The 22,542-nt window shown below is 39.1% G+C and overlaps 1 protein-coding gene across 2 annotated transcripts in view; it reads left to right on the top strand.

Moving 5' to 3' along the window:
* LOC150080953 (glutamate receptor ionotropic, kainate 2-like) overlaps nt 1-22,542 on the top strand; it is a 225,376-nt gene that overhangs the window by 5,699 nt on the left and 197,135 nt on the right. The window contains exon 1 of one of the 2 annotated variants that reach the window (XM_090381165.1): nt 8,207-8,258. The exons of the other annotated variant lie outside the window; for it this stretch is intronic. The gene's annotated coding sequence lies outside the window, so the exon portion shown is untranslated. Of the gene's footprint in view, nt 1-8,206; nt 8,259-22,542 lie in introns of those variants that run through there. 2 annotated transcript variants of the gene reach the window in all.

Below are 22,542 nucleotides of genomic sequence, written 5' to 3'. Positions count from 1 at the left end.
GCTGATAGAAAAATGGGATGCTAGCAGGTCAGCTTTATCCTTGGCTGAAGTGACAACAGAACCATTTGGTTTGAACAGAGGTGGGAGCAGAGATGGGCAAAAGTTGCGGCCAAGAGCTTTGGCAAGAGACCAGAATGCTCGGTCATAGGGCAAGAAGCAAGTTTTCTACTCTTAGCCTGTTCAAACTCTAGTTTGGACTGATTAATAACTGCTTTAGAATTTTTGCGAGCTTTGGTGTAGGCAGAAAATGAAACTGAAGAATTAGAAACAAGCCAATTAGGATATGCAACATTCTTCTCTTGAACAGCCTTAGCACATTTATTGGAAAACCAAGGTTTAGATAAAGGACCAGATTTTAAAGTGGAGTGTGGGATAAAGGATTCCATTCCTGCAAGAATAGTTTCACTGACAAAATCTGAACAAACTTTGACATCAGAAGTTTTGAAACAGTAATCCGACCAAGGAAAAGAAGAAAAGAAGTCTCGCAAGTCATCCCATTTTGCATTCTTGTAATGCCAAACAACACGAGGTTGGGAATAGCCATGAGATAACGGTTCCATAGGAGAAGAGACAATCACCAAGTTGTGATCTGAAGTGCCTAAAGGACCTCTCACTTCGACCGTGTACTTAGAAGGGTTGTTTTTGAGAAAAAGATCAAGCGTATTGGCTGTATGATTAGGATTGTCCAGTATTCTTGTAGGTAAATGAACAATCTGTGCTAGGTCATTAGTAATTGCAAAAGCCTCAGCATCTCGACCTGCTCGGTCGGTGTGACTAGAAAACTGAAGCCAGCTGGAGTTGTGAACATTAAAATCACCAAGGAAAATTACCTCACTGTTAGGAAAGTTTGAGTGGAGAAAGTCAAGTTGCGAAGAGAGGAAATCAAAGAGCTCCAAGTGATTAGTGGAGTTGGGAGAGCGATAGAGACAACAGATGAATTTGACACAATGAGGTAGAGAGATTTTAAGCCAGAGAAGATCAAAGAGAGGAGATTCCAAATTGCCAAGTCTCTGACAGGGAACATCAGAACGGACATATGCACAAGTACCACCTTTGAGGCGAAAGGAATCATACAGCGAATAATTTGGGCATCTGAGATGAGCAGTAGTTGAATCAACCGATAACTGAGATTCTGTCAGAAAAAGTACATGGGGTTTGGGAGACTGCAAGCGGAAATGGACATCGTTGAGATTAGAATTGAGACCACGTATATTTGTGAAATGAATTAGGAAGTGCTTGGGAGGTTTAGATCTTTTCGCAGATAAGCTTGCTCTATTAGGTTGACAATTCATGGTGTATTCAATAGTAAGAAAAAGTGAGTGGGACATGCCGTGTGTCCCACTCACTTTTTCTTACTATTGAATAAGTGAGTGGGACATGCTGCATGAAGTAATGAAATTTTTGAATATGGTGTACACATGGTAAGAATATACCCAGATCCTTGACATAACGTGGCCTCGACAATGCTCCCCGCATACACACTACTCGGACTCCCTCCCGTCACTATTTGGCTGAGTAGAGGTAGCAAGATTATACACTAGCTGATCCGAAAGCCTCCTAGAGAGTTACCAATAGGTTCGGTTCGGTGTACTAACTAGCGGCCGGCCTGTGAACACCGTTTTAGAGCTGTACCCTCGAAATGTATGGAATATTGGATCTCTCCACGACGTTCATCGTAACCTCAAAAGTCATCAATCATGCTGCATGTTGGAAGAGATAGGGAAAGGTTGACTGGAACCTAGCTCTTGAGACTAAACATGGGTTCCACCAATTCAAGCCTCCAATAAGGAAAGTGGTGGTATTTCACCGGTTGATGAGAGTCATCTACCACCTAGTACTGCATGGTAACATAGAAGGGCGGCATTCTCTCCATGTGGTGTGGGCACCACACCTTGACCCCTGCTTACGTTGGTTCACACCTGGGTGGTCACCCACCATGTACTTGTGCATGGAGGTTATACCCAGGATTACTAACAGTCCCACCATCGTGAAGGTGCAAGCAGAGGATTTGGCTGTCACAGACCGTCCGGACTTCGCTGAAATTGGGTTCACTTGACTTGAGTGTCACCCGAATATCAGTTCCATCAGCGTTTTAGACTCCCAGGTAGCAAGTTTAGCTTGTCTGGCATATCTGAGAGAATGTAGTAGTAGTAGTAGTAGAAGCAGTAGTGGCATGTGATGCAAGAAAGCAAATGTATGGGCGTATGCAGAATCAGCAAAAAAAAAAAAAAAAAAAAATCACACCATTCCCTCCAAATGCCTGTCCAGTTCCTCTTTAAATTTATTCAACCTATCAACTTCCACAACGACAGACGGAAGTTTGTTCCAGCTATTAACCACCCGCTGGCTAAAGGCAAATTTCCGCACATCTGTTCTACATCTGTCCTTTCTTAATTTGAATTTATGCCCCCTTAGGTTCGTAATCTGAACAAGTGGAAGGATCCCATCAGAATTCAGCATGCTGAACCCATTCAAGGCCTTATACACCTCAATCAGATCACCGCGCAAGTGCCTAGTCTCCAGCCACTGCAATTTGCAGAACTTAAGCCTCTCTTGATAAGAGGATCCCTTCATTCCCCTCACCAATCTTGTTGCCCTTCTCTGTACACGCTCAAGTAAATCTACAACCTTCCTAAAATGAGGCCTCCAGACCTGTACGCGGTACTCAAGGCGTGGCCTGACCATTGCCTTATACAGAGGGATAATCACCTCCTTTTCCCTGCTAGCAAAATTCCTATATATCATTGACAAAACCCCATGACCTGCCCTGGCAGCCTGTCTGCATTGCTCAGAAAACTTCATATCTGACTGCACAATTACTCCCAGGTCTTTTTCATTTTCTACCACCTTAAGTGTAATACCACACAGTTGGTACGTTTCTCTGGGGTTACTCTACCCATATGCAGTACTTTGCATTTGTAACAACCTCAAGGACCTTGATTTTATACCCCAAATGTTTTCACGAATTTGAAGTATTTTCCCTGTTAAATCCTTAATCTTGTTCAAAATATACTTTACGTGTTGAATGAAAGAGACTTTATGATCGAACATTACACCAAGATATTTGTATGTTCTTTCTAGTATGATGCTTTGATTATTAAGTTTAACAATAGGCGGTCTGTTTAGATTTAAGAAGAAGCTGTTTCGTTTTGGGAGGATTCTTAAGGCAAATGCGATTATTAATACTAATGAAAAATTGTTTTCTTAATATTTCTGGTGGATTATAAGTGTTTTTTTTTTTTTTTTTTAAATGCGCTGATTTTAAAGAATTCCGGATTGTAAAGTACCAGATTTTACAGAGTTTACTGTATACTTCAATACTAAATGTCCCTTTAATAATTTGTATAAAATACAGTATAGTATTTTTGATATATTTTGATATAAGCCCCCTCCCGCTTTACGATTGGAGCGCTTCATGATTAGAGCCGGCCCCAAAATCACTGTTTCAAAAACTCATTGCTGTTTTTTAAAAATATTTTTAAAATGATTTTTATCGGAAACTGAATTTTATACCTGCCAAGGTCAATGAACTTTACTACTTAAAGATTAATTTGATAAAAGTGGTCTTACCGATTTTGATGAAATTTTATATTTAGTTCTTCCAATAGCTGAGTTAATTGTAAAAATAAAGACTACTTGTATATAACCGGCGCTGCTGGAGCCCTTGTGCTTAAGGCAGTACAGTAGCAGAGAAAGGTTATCCACGATCTTATCAACCAGTCTTCTTGAGTGAATGTCTAAGCAGAACTGAGATGCATCGGAATAATTCGGCAGTTTTTGATTTTAATGAGTGTAAGAAACCTAAATGAACGAGTATAAGAAACATAAAAAACGAGTGTAAGAACTTCAAATATTGAGTGACAGAAGAACACGGAGAACTGAACTTTTTCGATAAGAACATTTTAACTTAAATGTCGTAGGTAAAAAGGTGATTTTTATAATGCAAATTATTGTAAAAAAATTGATTAAAACTAATATATTGATTAAAATACAACACAAAAAAATCACTGCAACTAAAGATACAAAAACAAAACACAGCCAATACGTTTGCTAACACTACATTGGCTGAGAGGAAGGACCACATGATGCAGTCGGAGTCAATCTTAAGCCCATTGTAAAGTGAAAAAAGTAGGCGCCAGTTAATATGATCACTGGTTACCGAATCAGCTGTTTTATAGAATCAAATTTTCAAAAATCAATAAAATGACTACACTTTCGTCGTTATCATATGGTTGGCTATGAAAATAAATTTTGAACACCTTCGTGATATTTTTCTAAAGCACATTTCTTATTTTTAGAACATTAATTTTTACTTTGTTTTATATTAACAAATACAGCGGATATCCGATATACAGGGTGTTTCAAAAATGATGGTCAATAATTTAAAGGTGAAAAGTACAAACTAAAATAAGCAAAAAAGTCCCATGAACATCGAGCCGCAAATGAACCGTTTTCGAGATAATGCACATTTTCTGTTAAGTTCCGCCACTGACTGTAGGAGAACTAGTTTAGTAAAAAGCTCTGAATCCTTTGCTAAGGGTGGTTTTATTAAATACAGTATAAGATAATATATTTTTAATTTTTGGTTTTTACACCACCGGATTTTACAGAGGTTACATGTTACAAAAGGTGTTCAAAATGCTGTCCTTGCATCCGTACGCTGCTTTGTAGTCTTCTCTGCATTGAGCTGAGAATCCTCTCATGCATTCCTGGGTCATTTCTGATTTGCTGAAAGGCTCCTTCAGCCCGACGCTGCAATTTCTCAACTGTGTTAATGTCAGAAGTGTACACCAAGCTTTTTACATGACCCCAGGTTCAAAAATCCATAGGATTTAAGTATAGTGATCTGGGAAGGCCACATTACAGGCCCTCCTCTAACTATCCACCGTTGACCCTACATTTTAGTTAGATACCGAGTCGCAACTCGAGCAAAATGTGCCGGTGCACCATCATGCATAAATCACATGTTCTGACGTTGCTGAAGTGGAACATTATCATCATCACTGAGGTCTGGAAGAACATTCTGCAGGTACAGCTCCCCTGTTAGCCTGTTTGGCAGAAAGTGTGGTCCAATTAGACGGTCTCCTAGTAGTCCTGCCCAGACATTCAACGAGAAACGTTGCTGATGTCTTGATTCGTGAATTTCGTTAAGATTTTCGTCGGACGAAACGTGACAGTTATGAAAATTAAAAATACCATCACGATAAACTCAGCTTCGTCAGTGAACAAACTGTTGTTTAAAAATTGGGGGTTCAGGACACACTGTTTTTGCATCCACTGACAGAAGTTCACTCTGGGAGTGAACTTCTGTCAGTCAACGTGGACAAGGTCTCTTCTGAGACCTTGTCCACGTTGGTATTATGGTAGGGTTACAGTAATTGGTGATTTAAAATTCGCCATACAATGCTATGACTCAGTACACGCTCTTGCAGAGCAACCTTCCTTGTCGAAATTCCTGGATTTTGTTCTTTTTTTTCTAACACTCTTTCCTCAACATCAGGTGTTATGCTTCTGGGCCTACCTGCTCGTACTCCATGAGCTAAGCGCCCTGTTCTCTAAGGCGTTGATGTATCCTGATGAATGTGTGCCTGTTGGGTTGCTTTAGGCGGGGAAATGCTTCTTGGTACAAACGTGAAGCCTCGAGTGCACTGCCGTTAGCTTTGCCATACATGACTTTTTTGCATATTGTAATCTTACAATTTAAAGTAATTTAAATTGTAAGATTACAATATGATTACATTGTATTACTATGTAAGATTACATTGTAAGATTAACTTACAATGTAATTTAAAGGTGAACTGTACAGTTCACCTTTAAATTACTGACCATCACTTTTGAAACAACCTGTATAGCGATAAACTCATCGTTTACGTTTGTTTCTAATAAAACAAACTTAATAGATGGATTACTTTAATTTTATTTCATGTAGTTCGGGAATTTCCAAATTTCCTTTTGCCTTGGGCCCCATGAAGGTATAAAGCGCCACTGTTTACCCTTCAGACTAATTCTGAAAGGTAAGTTGTTAGAGACTCTCTCTCCACCCCCTTTCTAGCATTTCTGGAAGCTGAGATATAAGGAATTGTGAATCTAGAGGACTGCTTTACAGACAGACGGATAGATGTTTAATTTTATTATTTAAATCCGCATGTTTTGACACGTGGGGGAGCAGTTTTGAAGATGAATTAGAAATATTTTTGTTTTTCGATCGCTGTTTTATTATTGAGAATAATAAAACAAAATGATATTCTTTTTGTGGGGGAGGTCCGGTCTCTAAAGCTGGACTCCAAAAGGATCCGCCGATAAAGCTAGCAACCGAAAGATATACCAGCCGAAAAAGTTTGTAACACTTCTGTAATGCTCATATTTATTTTATTACCGAGTTTCGAGAAGATTGCGGGACCCCTAATATTTCGGATTCTGTATTTTAAAACACTGGCTTCTGAGTAAGCATAGAAAAAACTATGATTTTTGTCCCCCTCCCTAAATTTCTAAAAGGGGACCATAACTATTTTCTTGATAATTATATTTTATTTATTACAATAATAATAAAAAAAAAGAGTATAACATTGATGTTGATATCAAAACTATATCTAAAATAAAACTGACGTCAGTGCCACCTAAAATGTTCTGCACCTTATGAAGTTTAATAAAATCAATCACTTGAGCAATTAATACCAGTTTGCTGAAAAGTAGAGGCAGCGAACTGAAGCCACAAACAGTATGCGTAGCAAGCCATCATAGATAGGACAATAGTAACAAAAAAAAATAATAATAATAATAATAAATAAATAAATAAATAAAAATAAAAAAATATATATTTATATACACTTAATGATCATTGAATTATGACCATCCCTATGAAAACTGAATGCGACCCATTGACCAGGTGAGGTACGAGAGGGCGCCTCCGTAGCCAGGTGGGAAGGAGTAACAGTGCGTAGCACACGCTTCTTGATTAGACCGGGGTTCGAGCCCGTCACCACCAAATACGAAGGATACGGAAAGGTCAGAGAATAACCACCGCATATTCCCGGAGTAATATGGCCTTAGTTGCTAAAGCTCCTAAAAACCAAATAACAACAACAAGAGGTACGAGAGTGCGGAATTAGTCTACCTACATAGCATAGATAAGGTGTCAGTGGTTCAGTAGGTAGTAAAATTCCGAGCGTGATGGGGAAAAGGAAGGATTTATCGGACTTTCATAAAGGACAGATTGTGGGTGCTCGACGAGCTGGTGCCTCGATTTCCCAAACGGCTGAACTGCCGTAGTTAAAGTGTACTGTCGTCAAAATGGTCAAACAATGTGTGGGGGGTGGAAAACAATGATGATGATTTGTATATTTTAGTTATTGTTTTATTTCGTTTTGTTCCCTTTTATGTGTTTGTCCACTTTATTCCTATTTCCCCCACTTACGCATCTGACTTTGCTTTACAGGAGAATTCCAGATTCGTGGGAACTTCTCAATTGTGTATAATTCCCTTCGGAAAGGCTGAGTGTTCATGAATGACAAACTCACAAATTAATAACAACAACAAAGTTTATTTACATATATATATACAACATAATATGCCATTGAATAAAAAACATGTAATATGCATACAAGATTAAGTCAAGGATACCTTGCATATATTATTCTTATATTAACAATCAATATGCTATTTTCATCATTATAATCATTATAATCTGTGTTTCATCATTATAATCTGTGTTCTTGCCATTCTGTTACAATTCACTCAAGACTAATCTTAACTTTCCTAAAGTCTCTATTTGTTATTAGTCTTTCAGTTAGATCAACAATTCTCCATTAATACAAACACTATATTCAATTATCTATCCTTGGAACATTCACATATTCGCATATAAAATTTACTATATTCAATTATCTATCTTTAGAACATTCCAAGATTCTCACTATAAACTTTATTATCTTTCTAACATATTATAATCATTTGAACAACAATTTAATCTATTACTTATCTTTCGTTTCTCTTGCATTTTACAATAACCTTTTTGAATTAATTAAACTCTGTTAATATATATATAATTTACTTAAGAGATAATTTATCTATCAAGTTACTTCTAGTGCTATCTCTATTTTTTCATTAATTAATCACTATACTGTTTCACTAACAGTCCTTGTTAATTTACAGTACTTACTATTATCTTTTTTCTTTCCTTTGCCTTCCGGAGCGGTTTCAACCTTCCATTTTGGCTCTCTGAGGATCTTCTTCATCTGCTACACCTGAATTTGCTACAGGTAATTTTTAGGAACTCTTTGCTGCATGGGACTGGCGTTCTTTCTCCACCTTATTAAAACCTATCACAAGGAAAACTCATAGGGCATCTCACACTAACTCCTTCTCCACTCCACTTTATTAAAACTTATCACAAGTAAAAACTCATATGGTGCTACCCTCGTTTTTCCACTCCACCTATTAAGAACTTTTTTAAGAAGAAAACTTCCCAGGGCGCTACCCTTCTCTTTTCCCACCACGACCAAACACTCAACTGTTAACTGACACATATTTCCTACCACACCAGAACCCTCAACTGTCCATGTTACTAACTCATTTTACTTATCTCGACGAAAATCTCGACTGCTGTGTCCGCTGACTATTTCATTTTCCCTAGCACCAACAAAAACTCTACTTAGAATCCCACTAACCCATTTTCCTAAACACCCATATAACTCAACTCGGGGATCTGTCACTAACTCATCTTCGCAAAACACTCCCAAATTCTCAACTCTGTGTTTTCTAACTCATTTCCATAAACACACACATAAAACTCAACTCTGTGTCTCTTTTTTTCTGCCCGTTCACTCACTTTTTGTACATCTCCTTTTCTGTACCGCCTACATATGTCAAATACGCCCTAGCTTTCTTTTAACCAATCTACTCATTTTATCAACTTTCTCTCTCTTCTTATTCGCTAATTTTTATCTTTCTCACGCTGTTTCCTTGTTGCTCGATCCAACTTCTCATTTTAAGAAGTCTGCAAACTTTCTCAGGCTGTCAGTACCTTTGAAGTCAGCCGCTTATAGTTACACTGTAGCAGACTAATTTCCCACGATCTATAAAACTTGCCATCGCTGTCGGCCAGAGCCAGACTTCCATCTAATTCCCAGCATTGTTCCGTATTTTACTGTCCAGGTGTAACCGATTAAAGAAATGTCCCGACAACACATGGTCCACCGCGCTATTGTTTACCAGAGTTAACACCTTCTACTAATAACAGTTGCAACCAGTTTCCATTGTTTTGGATGCTCCTGTGCGCTGGGAACCGAAATACACCCCTTCCTTGCCATTAGCCTTTGTCAAGCTTAACGCTGATCTTCATAAACCTTGTCTAATTTAATCCTTGCCAGTGATCTTAGTAATATTCTTAACTTGTAATGTTCCGCTCCCCCATATTGCCATATTATAAGTTTTACTTTAAATAAATCTCACTCCTCCACAAAATATTATATTTGTAAGATTTTACATCTTACAAATGACCCGATGGTAAAACTGCAAAGGTCAGCGAAAGGCTGATATTAGAAAGGCGGTGAGCTCCAGGTCCGACGACTCGCACAGGTGAACAGGCGCAGCACTGTTGAAGAGTTGACTACCCAATAAGCGCGGGTAGCACAGTGGTATCGTCACCGTCCTCCCCACACCGGGTGGAAAAGGCCTGGGTTCGAATCCCGTCGATGACGCGAGGAACTTTAATGGGCTTTTTTCACTCCGTGGCTGAGTTAGTTGGTCTCAGGCGTAGATAGCAAGGCTTTTCTCCCAAGTAACTGGGGTTTTTTTGTCCAGCAAAACAGGCAAATCAACCATAGAACATACGCAATTTACAGACACAAATACGGGTTAATGTATTTAATTACGGGTAACCCTAAAATAATAATAAAATATCCAATACAACAACATGTCTGCGTGGGTAGCACAGTGGTATCGTCACCGTCCTCCCCACACCGGGTGGAAAAGGCCCGGGTTTGAATCCCGTCGATGACGCGAGGAACTTTAGTGGGCTTTTTTCACTCCGGGGCTGAGTTAGTCGGTCTCAGGCGTAGATAGCAAGGTTTTTTCCCTCAGAAACTGGGGTTTTTTGTCCAGCAAAACAGGCAAATCGACCAGAGAACACACAATTTACAGACACGAATGCGGGTTAATGTAATCATTTACGGGTAACCCTAATATAGTAATTTGATTTGATACCCAATACAACATGGGCCAATCCGGAATAATATCTGGCATGACCATGCGTCGCACGCTCGCACGTATGGGCTATACCAGCAGACGACCCCTACGGCATCCTCTCCTGACCAAGGTTCATCAGCGTAAAAGACTCCCCTGGTGCAAAGAGCATGAAAGTTGGACGTTAGAAGACTGGAAGAAGGTGTGCTGGTCGCATGAGTCACGTTATTTACTACACACAGTGGTTGGTCGTGTACGGATTTGGCGTCAACAACATGAGGCTCTTGATTCATCATGCATGGTATCAAAAGTGCAGGCCAGTGGAAGCGGTTGTATGGTGTGTGGGATGTTTCACTGGCAAGAACTTGGACCCCTGGTGCATGTAAAACAACGTATCACTGGTCACCGCTATCGTCAACTGCTTGCTGACTTGTACGCGTTATGTTACACTTTTTCCCAAATGGCGATGGCGTCTTCCAAGATGACAATGCGCCGAGCCAACGGGCATTTGTAGGGCAGGAATGATTTGAGGAACACAGTTCTGACTTCCAGCATATCAATTGGCCTCCGAACTCCGCCGATATCAATCCCATAGAGCACTTGTGGGACACTATGGAAAGGCATATCAGGCGTCTGGATACACCAATCATCTTTATATCTGCAGTTGGCCATACCTTCCGAACACTTCCGACATCTTGTTGAATCAATGCCATGTCGGATAGCTGCTTAGGTAGGTGGTCATAATTCAGTGATCATTCAGTGTATGTATAATAAAAGAAAGCAAAATAAAACGATATATTAAGTTATAATAAATAAGCAGTTAATGAAAATATAAAATGTAATTTTATCTTTGTTAACTAAGAGAAATTGTTATTATTGTCATTATTATTAATCCTATGGTGCAAGGATGCCTGAGGCTTATATTGCACTAGCCAAAAAAAATTTGAGCTACCCTGAGAGAGAGAGAGAGAGAGAGAGAGAGAGAGAGAGAGAAGGAAATCATTAAGAAAGCGAAGAATGATGATATCCAGCTCAGGACCCTGGGTGTGCCAAGCCCATGGTCACCAGATGTGATCCTCTGGGGTTAATATATACATTTCAATGACAACTAAATAAATCAGGTTACGCGACTTCGCTCATGTGCGACCCCCAATTCATAATTATCTTCGCAACTCCTAGTTAGATTCACATGGTGTGTTCGTTTTATGATGCCAGAAGCGACTCGTGAGAGAAGAAGGAATGGAAAAGGAAAGGGCATAGTGAATGCGCACTGTTGGCTTTTCGTCGTGAAGAGTAAGAATTCCGTACTTGAACTAGATAATACGTAACTTATTCAGCTTGGTTCACCACTGTCAGGCCTGTTTAACTGTTGGAGGGAATCATACGCCATTCCGATGTCATGTGACCATATTTTTGAGCATCTTATTATTATTTAAATGGTACTATACGCAGGGTAGTGGAAAATGTAAAAGCACTGGGACAAACTGTGTAGTTAGAAAGGAGGTTCTCTGAGACAGGCTGTCAGGACAAGGAGGTGATTGTCCCATTGTATGAGGCGATGGCCAGTCTACTGGTCTGGAGGCTTAATTTTAGAAAGGATGTGGAGCTACAGGAATGGGTATAGAGAAGGAAAATTAGCATTAGCATTAGCATTAGCAGAGGCATATGATGCAAGAAAGCAAGCTTATTCAGCATCAGCCAAAAAAACAAAAAAAAAAAAAAAAAAAAAAACCCACTCCCATTTCACCCCTCCGTTCGTTCGAAATACCTGTCCAGTTGAGCTTTAAATTTGTTTAGGCTATCAACTTCAACAACCAGTGATGGAAGTCGGTTCCACCAACCAACCACCCGCTGGCCAAAGGCAAATTTCCGCACATCTATCCGACATCCGTCCTTCCTCAATTTGAATTTATGCCCTCTGAGGTGATTATTCTGAGAAAGATGAAGAATCCCATTGGCATTGAGCATGCTCAAACCATTCAAAGCCTTATACACCTCTATCAGATCACCTCGCCGGTGCCTAGTCTCCAGACTCTGTAATTTGCAAAACTTAAGCCTTTCTTCGTAAGAGCAACCCTTTGTTCCATTTACTAATCTTGTTGCCCTTCTCTGTACCCGTTCCAGCAGCTCTACATCCTTCTTGAAATGAGGCCTCCAGACCTGTATACAGTACTCAAGATGTGGCCTTACCATTGCCTTATACAATGGAATAATCACCTCCTTATCCCTGCTAGAAAAATTCCTGTATATCATTGACAAGACACCATGAGCTACTCTTGCAGCTCGTCTGCACTGCTCAGAGAACTTCATATCTGCCTGCACAATTACCCCCAGGTCCTTTTCATTCTCCACCACTGTCAGTGTAGTACCGCAGAGTTGATACGTTGCTCTGGGGTTACTGTTTCCCATATGCAGCACTTTACATTTGTCGATGTTAAACCTCATTTGCCACCTCTCAGCCCATCTGTTCAACCTGTCCAGATCCTGTTGCAGCAGCATAGCGTCAGTATTGTCCTTAACGACCCTGCCAACCTTTGTATCATCTGCAAACTTGGACATTAAACTTGATATCCCATCATCAATATCATTCATAAACACCGAAAACAACAACGGACCCAACACTGAACCTTGAGGAACTCCACTAATAACATTAGTCCACGTTGAGCAGTGTCCATTGATTACCACTCTCTGTCTTCTGCCACTCAACCATCCCCTTATCCATAGCAGCAATTTGCCTCCAATGCCACACTGCTCCAATTTGTGCAGCAGTCTTCCATGTGCAACAGTATCAAAAGCCTTTCTAAGATCCAAATATATAATATCAAAGTTATTCCCTGCATCCAGTTCTTTGGGTACAAAGGGGTACTCTTTCCAAGAAAGGCTTCAGTTCTGCAAATTGTAGCATATGGAGACTAGGCACCTGCGAGGTGCTTTAATTGAGGTGCTTTAAGTTTTGAATGGATTGACAAGCTAAATGCTGATGGGATTTTTATTACTCTTGCTTACACTACACTCATGAGTAGTGTGACCAACGTTTGATCAGCCAATTTCGGGATATCGACCTTAAAAAATCGAGACATAACCAAAAAAATCCGATTTTTTTTCATTGGTACATCAGATTACAAAATACCTTGTAATATTCACGCGTTATCTATACATGCCAAAGAACATGTTTCACATATATTGCGATGTGACAGCACACACACACACACGTGTACTAATTAGAAGCTTGGATTTTGTTCGTGTCCGGGAATCTAAGACAAATAAACATCAAAGATGTAAATGGAGATTTATTTTATTTAAATTTTCTATGCACATTCACGTTATGCTAGTTAATGAATTTTAGTACGATCTATTATTATATTTTATATTATTTATTTGATGTTATGTGATAAATCGAGACAAATAGCTTCCCGCCTAGGGTTTTTTCGGGACGCCTCTATAGAGAGCCGAAAATCGGGAGGTCCCGCAAAATTTGGGACGGTTGGTCACCCTACTAATGTGAGTGCGTAAATTGACAGGCCTAACCCCTTCCATCAGTTGCCTTTTATTTAGCGACACAGTGAATTCCACCCACCATACCGCCGCTGTCGGAAAACGAGTTCCGGATTATAAAACAGCGGGATGGGGAAATAAACATACTAATTAAAACGGTACCGTATACTGAAGCCGTCTGTCAATCACTGCTACTCGCAAGGAATATCAGGGAATATCAGAGATGTTCCCACCTGCCCCTGTTGCTGTTTTAAAATTGGGAACTCGTTTTCCGATTTTAAAACTGGGGGTGGAATTCACTCTAACGCTAAATAAAAAAGAACCAGTGGATGGGGCTAGGCCTGTCAATATACTGTACTCGCAAGGATCGATCGGAATAGGTACCAGATTGTAAAAACTAACCAAAATTTTGATGTCACCGTTATTTTCTATTTTTTATGAACACACTAAGCCAAATTCATGATTAATGACTATCATCACAAATAGAAATATAAACAAAACATATTTATTAATAGTTAAGGCAAAGGTAAGTAATATTTGACAGGTGCTTTCAAACTATTCCAAAATGAGCATTTGCAACCTTTATAAAACAGTTTTGGTAAACACGACAATTATGGCCGAAATGTTATCAGAAGCCCTTAATTTGCTTCAGTTTATCATTTGAAATGGAAAACAAAATGTAAAGTTCACCAGGTGCAAACTAATATTTGGTTGACTGCCTTTGGCCCTGATGACAGCAGCACACCGTAGAGGCATTGATAAGATCAATTTCTGAAGATAATCAACGGATAGTTCCAAACACAAATTATGGCTTCATGAAGTAGTAGTAGTAGTAGTAGTGGCATGTGATGCAAGAAAGCATGTGTATGAGCTTATGCAGCATCAGCCAAAAAAAAAAAAAAAAAATCACACCATTCCCTCCAAATGCCTGTCCAGTTCCTCTTTAAATTTATTCAACCTATCAACTTCCACAACGACAGATGGAAGTTTCTTCCAGCAATTAACCACCTGCTGGCTAAAGGCAAATTTCTGCACATCTATTCTACATCTGTCTTTTCTTAATTTGAATTTATGCCCCCTTAGGTTCGTAATCTGAACAAGTGGAAGGATCCCATCAGAATTCAGCGTGCTCAACCCATTCAAGGCCTTATACACCACAATCAGATCACTGTGCAGGTGCTTAGTCTCCAGCCACTGCAATTTGCAGAACTTAAACCTCTCTTGGTAAGAGGATCTCTTCATTCCCCTCACCAATCTTGTTGCCCTTCTGTGTACACGCTCAAGTAAATCTACATCCTTCCTAAAATGAGGCCTCCAGACCTGTACGCAGTACTCAAGGCGTCCCCTGACCATTGCCTTATACAGAGGGATAATCACCTCCTTTTCCCTGCTAGCAAAATTCCTATATATCATTGACAAAACCCCATGACCTGTCTGCATTGCTCAGAAAACTTCATATTTGCCTGCACAATTACTCCCAGGTCTTTTCCATTTTCTACCACTTTAAGTGTAGTACCACACAGTTGGTACGTTTCTCTGGGGTTACTTCTACCCATATGCAGTACTTTGCAGTTGTCAAGGTTAAACTTCAGTTGCCACTTCTTAGCCCATCTCTCCAAATTATCTAGATCCTGTTGCAGTAGCACACTGCCATTACTGTCATTAACAACCCTGCCAACCTTTGTATCATCTGCAAACTTCGACATTAAGCCTGATATACCTTTATCAATATCATTGATAAATATACAAAACAACAGTGGACTCAACACCGAACTCTGTGGGACTCCACTAATAACATTAGTCCACAAAGAGCAGGACCCATTGATTACCACCCTATGTCTTCTCCCACTTAACCATCCTTTTATCCATTGTAGCAACTTACCCTTAATGCCATTCTGCTCCAATTTGTACAATAGTCTTTCGTGCGCAAAAGTGTCAAAAGCTTTCCTGAAATCCAAATATATGATATAAAAATTATTTTTTGCATCCAGTTCCTTTGTAACCACATCATAATATCCTATCAAATTTGTCAGACAAGACTTTCCCTTAACAAACCCACGCTGTGTCTGAATTATTGCTGCAGTCTTGCCTAGATGATCCTGCAATGCATCTTTAACCAGTGACTCCATTATTTTACCCGGAACAGAAGTTAAACTAACTGGTCTGTAATTACTTGTGTCACCCTTCGATCCCCCTTTGTGAATTGGGGATACCTTTGCACATCTCCCGTCCATGGGAACCTCCCCTGAGTCCAAGGATGCTCTCATAATTATGGCTAAGGGTTTGCTTAGTTGCTTTGCCGCCTCCTTTAATATAACTGGATAGATCCCATCCACCCCAGGTGCTTTTCTTATGTTTAACTTCAACAATTTCTTCTCCACTTTGCTCTCAGTTATTACAAAATCATTAAGTATCCTGCTACAATTTGATAACATTCTGCCATTTTCAAACCTTAATAATTCCTCATGTGTGAATGTAGATGCAAAATACTCATTCAGTTTGTTTGCTATCTGAGCAGGATCATCAACAGTCAAACCATCGATGTCAAGTGAACCAATCAGATTCATCCCCTTCCTTTTAGAGTTTATATGAGTAAAGAAATCCTTGCTGTGTTTCTTAGCATGGCAATCTTTTGCCAAGGATTTCTCATAATCTGCCTTCGCCTGCCTAACCTCCTTTGTGACCTGATTACAGACTAGCTGCTTATATCTGCCATAGGCTTCTGAGTCGCTTGATAATTTATATGCATCCCATGCATTTTTCTTCTCTGTTATGAGGCTCATTAGTTCATTTGATAACCATTTAGGCCTAAACCTTGAACAATATTTCTTAATAGGTATGAAACTTTTAGTAGCATCCATGATTAATTCCTTGAATGCTTCCCACTTAGAATTTACTGTTGGTAACATCGTCAGTTTATCCCACTGTACAGAATTTAAAAACTTTCTGAGACCACTATACTCACCTTTCAAGTTCACAAAGGGTCTTTGGTTTCTTTCTGGCAACTGTAGATTCCACACAATGCCAACAATTCTCTATAAGATTCAGTTCTGGGCTGTTTCCTGGCCAGCTAAGAGTTGTAATGGACCGTTCTTCCAACCATTTTTTCACCTGTAACAAATGTACACATTACTGTCGAACCTCTAATGCTGAAATGAAGCTAAGGTAACTACAGAAGTGCCTACTTACACTTTTCGCCCGATGACAAGGAGCAGAGTCATCCTGAAAGATGCAGTTACTTGGTAGGTTGAAATGGTCTCTAATAGTTGGCAGCAATTTACCTTCCAATATAGCCAGGTATCCATTGGCATTTACGGAACATTTTATAAACTGCAGGTGACCCACTCCATGATACGAAATGCACCCCCATATCATTTGGCTGGTAGGGAATTCCACTGTAGACACCATACAGTCTGGATGTTATTCTTCACACGTCTACAGCGAATCATTTGTCTCCCATCAGAGCCATGCAGGTTGAATTTCTTCTCATCCGAAAAAATAACTGACTTCCACTGCTCTGGGGTTCATTTGACATGCTCCTTACACCATAATCGGACCTTTTTTGTGTGAGGAGGGGCTTCTTCTTAGGACGATAGGTTACAAGTCCATTTTTGAAGAGGCATATTCTGACTGTTACTGCACTTGCTACCACTCCTGTATGTTCTTCCCATTCTCTTTTCAGCTCAGACAAAGAAGCTTTATGGTTTTTAAGGCGTAAGCACTTCAAAACACGGTCCTGTTTTGGTGTAGAGACTTGTTTGCGTCCGCTCCTTTTTTCCTATTAGCAGAACCAGTATTCTTGAGTTTGTAAAGAAATCTACCCACTGTCGACTGATTACAAGACACTATAAGCAGTATGACAGGAAGAACATCCTTCCTCATGTAAAGCAACAATAGCAATCTTTCTTCGTGGCATCAACTGCACGTAACTTGCCATCCTGATACAGGCAAGGAATGACTGCAACTCTTGCAGAGCGTGCTTATATAGCTGAAAGTAACGGCTGATGCAGTATTACATCATCACCTATGTATGTCAATCTTATCTGATGCCATATGTTAAGAAATATTGCCATGTATTTACGTTATTCGGACAACAATTACAATTTTAAAGGGTGATGCACTTTCTTTGAACACCAGTGTATATGCATAACTGCCTGTTTTCATCACCATTTCTGTCCATCTGTCTGCTCATATGTAACAACTTACTCCCAGTAAACAGATTTTTATGAAATTTTATGTTTAGTTCCTTTAGAAAGTTTTTACAAATTGATCTGGCAGGCTAAAACCGACATAGCTGGTGCTTGAGAAAAGCCACAGGAATGCATTTGGGCATTAAAAAAATCCATAATTTCGTCCTCGCTACAACCAAAAAGAATGTTGCCAACATAAAGTCATTTGGTCTGTCTGCTAACTGTAGTTCCCACTAATAGGGGAACAACTGGTAGAGTAGGCAATGGTTGATTGATTTTGATTTTATTGGTGCAAAAACGGTGCAAAAACGACTAAGGTTATACTAAGGCTATTATACTAAGGCTATTTTGATTTTATTGGTGCAAAAACGACTAAGGTTATAAGGTTACCATTGCCTACGGCTGCACCGTAGGCAACGGTAACACAGAAGGTGGAATTCGACCAACAGCTGGAACAGTGGTTGATGGATTTTTTAATATACCAGGGATTAGCTGATAATCATGTAGTTGATGACTATTCAAACATTGCCCTTTGAAACCAATACCATAAAATGCCATGCTATAGCTTCAGTTGTCTCATCCACAGAATGAAACTTCAAGAATGTGAAATTTTAAGATTTGTCAAGCTATGCCAAATTTGATTAAAACTGGATAAAATAATTCAACCTTATGCTCCTACAAATGGCCATAGTGATGATGAAGTTGAAGAATTTGATGAAGATGTATTGTGCCTTTACAAGCAGGACGATTACCACTATAAAATTATAATGGGAGATTTCAGTGCAAGAATTGGTAAGATCCAAAATGGGGGAAGATCTGTCAGCTCATATGGAACTGGAAAAAGAAATGATAGAGGCAATCTACTAATTGAACTTGCAGAGGAACAAAATTTGTTCATCATGAACTCATCTTCAAGAAAAAGGCCCATTGAAAATGGACATGAAGAGCCCTCTTGAAAATACTAATGAAATTGACTTCTGACAAACAAAACAATATTCACTGCTCAGTCTTGAACCATTTTAATGTTGGAAGCAACCATCGGTTGAGAGAAAAAATCCAAACATTGCAAGAAAGAATGAAAGAAATTGGTAACGTCGACTAAATTGAAAAATAGTGACACTATCCAACTGTTTAAAAAATCACCAAAACTTTGAACTAGAACTGCCCACTCATTTTTATGTGCCGCAAGACTTTCCTGACACAGACATTTCAACCGATAATGACAGTCATTGAGACTATTGTAGATACTGCCTATATATCAAAAGAAACAATTGCCATGATGAAAAAAAGATGAGAAATGAAGCAAAGTGGTAACATAAGAAACAAAGTAGAATATGTAGAAATGTGCAAGACCATAAGATGCATAAAAGAAGAAATATGCAAGTTCAATGTTGATCTTGTCAGAAGAACATGAAGAAAATCAAAGGCTGAAGAAAGCCAAACAAAAAATGGTTAAACCCAAGAGCCAGATGTTTGCTTTGAAGCTTGAGAATGATGCAACAACAAATACTAAAATGAGTAGAAGAATTTTATTCAAATCTTTATAAGGATAAAGGACAACAACTGGATCCAACATCAGATGCAGAAGCTGTACCAGAAATTGTAGTGGAAGAAGTGGAAGATTCTATAAAATCAATGAAAAATGACAAAGCAGCAGGATCTGATAAAGTCACTGTTGAAATGTTGAAAGTTAGAGGCCAGCCATTATGTAAAGTTCTAGCCAAACTATTTTCAAAATGCCTTATTCTTAACAAACTACTTTAGAATGGAAAAATGCAGAAGACGTCCTACTGCACAAGAAAGGTGACAAGGCATATTTAAAAAAACTATCGACCAGTAAGCTTATTGCCAGTTGTCTACAGAGTTTTCACAAAAATATTTTCAAGAAGAATAGGCACAATACTTGATGCGCACAACCCAAAGAGTAAGCAGGTTTCAGAAGTGACTTTAGTACAATGATTACATTGAAATAGTGCAGCAAGTTATAGAGGGCACAATGAATACAACTGTCAATTAAATTATATATAGCCTTCATTGACTATAAAAAAGCATTCAACTCAATCACAAAACGAGCAATAATCAATCATGGTGTAGATTGAGCTTACATTAATATTCTCCAATCAATATATGAAAAGGTGACTGCATCAATATGGGTCAACAGTGATAAAGTTCAGATCAATATGGAAAAAGGCATCTCACAAGGAGAGACAATCTCCCCCAAACTGTTTTCTGCTTGTTTAGAAGTGCTTCCGTAGCCAGGTGGACAGGAGCAGCAGTGCGTAGCACACGCTTCTTGATTAGACCTAGGTTCAAGCCCGTGACCACCAAATACGGAGGATGCGAAAAGGTCAGGGAATGACCACTGCATATCCCCGGAGCAATATGGCCTTAGTTGCTAATGCTCCTAAAAAAAAAAAAAAACAGCCTGTTTAGAAGAAATTTTTTACAAGCTAAATTGAGATAATAAAGGATTCAAGATAATTGGAGATTACCTAAATCACTTACGATTTGCAGATGATATCATTCTCTTTGCCAGTGATCTAGAAGAATTGCAGGTAAAAAAAATTTATAAACTTCAGCATGAAAGCAAGAAGTTCAGTTTGAAGATGAATATCAAGAAAACACAGGTTGTGTTCAACAAATTTACCAGTCCAAAGAAAATAATGGCCAATGGACAAGAACTAGAAGTGGAAAGGTATGTTTACCTTAGACAAGAAATTTCACCAAATGGAAATTGAATGGTGAATAATATTGGAATGGCAAGCATTTGGAAAGCTTAATATAGTCTTCAAGACAAACTTGCTGCTCTCTCAAATGAAAATTTTTTGATCGATGTATCCTCCTTGTCTTAACATATGGTTGTGAAACATGGATATTGAATGCCAAAGCTTTACAAGACTGAGAATCACACAGAGAAGTATGGACTGCTGAATTTTGAACATAACCAAAAGAGACTGAAAAACATATGCATGGATTTGCCAACAAATCAAAGTCTGTGACATCATTGAAAGAATGAGGCACTTAAAATGAAATGGGTAGGTCATATATCAAGACAAACTGATGATAGATGGACCAAATGAATTTTGGAATGGATACCATTTGACTCAAACACCCAAGAAAAAGACCAAAGATGAGGTGGATCTATGAAATTGTGAAGTTTGCTGATGTTCAAGCAACAGAAAGCACAAGACTGCAGCCGCTGGAAACATGTTGAGGAGGCATTCATCCTGTAGTGGATTGACAATGGTTGAAGGTTATGATACTCTGCTCTACCATTAATATTCGAACAGCCCTCCGTTGTTAGGTAGTCATGGCCTACCCAAGCACCATGTGACAGACACAACTATTGTTGTGTCTGTCACATGTGCTACTATCTCCTTGAAGGCTTATGTTCATAAGCCTTCAAGGAGATAGTAGCACAATTCTAAACAGACTTTTGGAGTTAACAGACTTTTGGCACAAAATGATAACAGGGTGCCACATAAGCAATCAGTCTGCACTTGGCATTAAATGGACAGAATCCTAGGTTGATGATTGGAGCTGTGATCTCCAAGTGGGAGCGGACTGGTTCTGAAACCATCATGAAATGATGCCAGGAAAATTTCTGAAGCCAACTGAATGTGACAGGAGAGCCCTTCAAAGAATTCTCCACTTGGAATGTGGATTGATGTTGCAACCCACATAGTCCCTCAGTGAAATTATTGGGACACACGTCAGCACCAGTACAGTGCACAGGATGCTGCATGATGTGGATCCGCTGTCGTGCAGATATTTTGCACTTTTTTAAAAACTTTTTTATATATATTATATGCATCTCTTTTCAAAACCAACAGCAGCCTGTTATCATTGCCTCACCAATGAGGCAATGATGACAGGCTATCGTGCACCAGTATATATTATATCATGCACCCACATACAAGCCACTAATTGTCTGCCTAAATGTTAGAAGCTGTCTATCTTGGTGTAAGGCCTGCCATCCTTGGACCACAGACCAGTGGAAATCTGTGTTTTGGAATGGCAAATCATGGTACATGATCTACCAGCCTGATGATCATATCCAAGTTTGGTTTAATGTCTGCCTCCTCCAAACTTCATCATCCTGACAATGTAATTTGGAGGAGGCAGTGTGTGATGGTCTGGGGATGTTTTTCAAGTTCTTGCCTGGGATCATACTTGTGTTAGACAAAACCATGAATACTCAGGTCTATCTAGACTTTCTGGACAATAATGCATTACCTACCTCATGGCAGCATGTCAGGGAAGACCCATAGTTGTATCAGCAATGGAGACAAGAGGCTAAAGGGTTCTGTACACTGTTAGTTTTCAACAAAATAAACCTTATTTGTACATGTGTCCAGATATTAATGGTAGGGCACTGTATATATGTGTGTGTGTGTGTGTACATATGTGTGTGTGTGTAATTCAGGAGGAATGGTAAATATTTTGAGAGGTTATAGTATTGATTATTCTGAGTAAAAAAGTTCATATAAACATGTGTCCAATTCTCAATGGATACGGCTATTTGAAACTGGTGTGCACAAAGCCATTATGAGAGGTATTAAAGAACGATAGATGATGTATTGTTTTTTTTTTTTTTTTAAATTATGATATTAGGGTCACCTGTAAATGATTACATCTACCCATATATTTATTTTGTCCGTAAATTGTGTGTGTT

Source organism: Mastigoproctus giganteus, chromosome 9 (assembly GCF_048544385.1).
Source record: "Mastigoproctus giganteus isolate SK-2022 chromosome 9, ASM4854438v1, whole genome shotgun sequence".
NCBI lineage: Eukaryota > Metazoa > Arthropoda > Arachnida > Uropygi > Thelyphonidae > Mastigoproctus > Mastigoproctus giganteus.
Note: the sequence above shows the minus strand (reverse complement) of the source record. Positions and strands in the feature narration are given on the sequence as shown.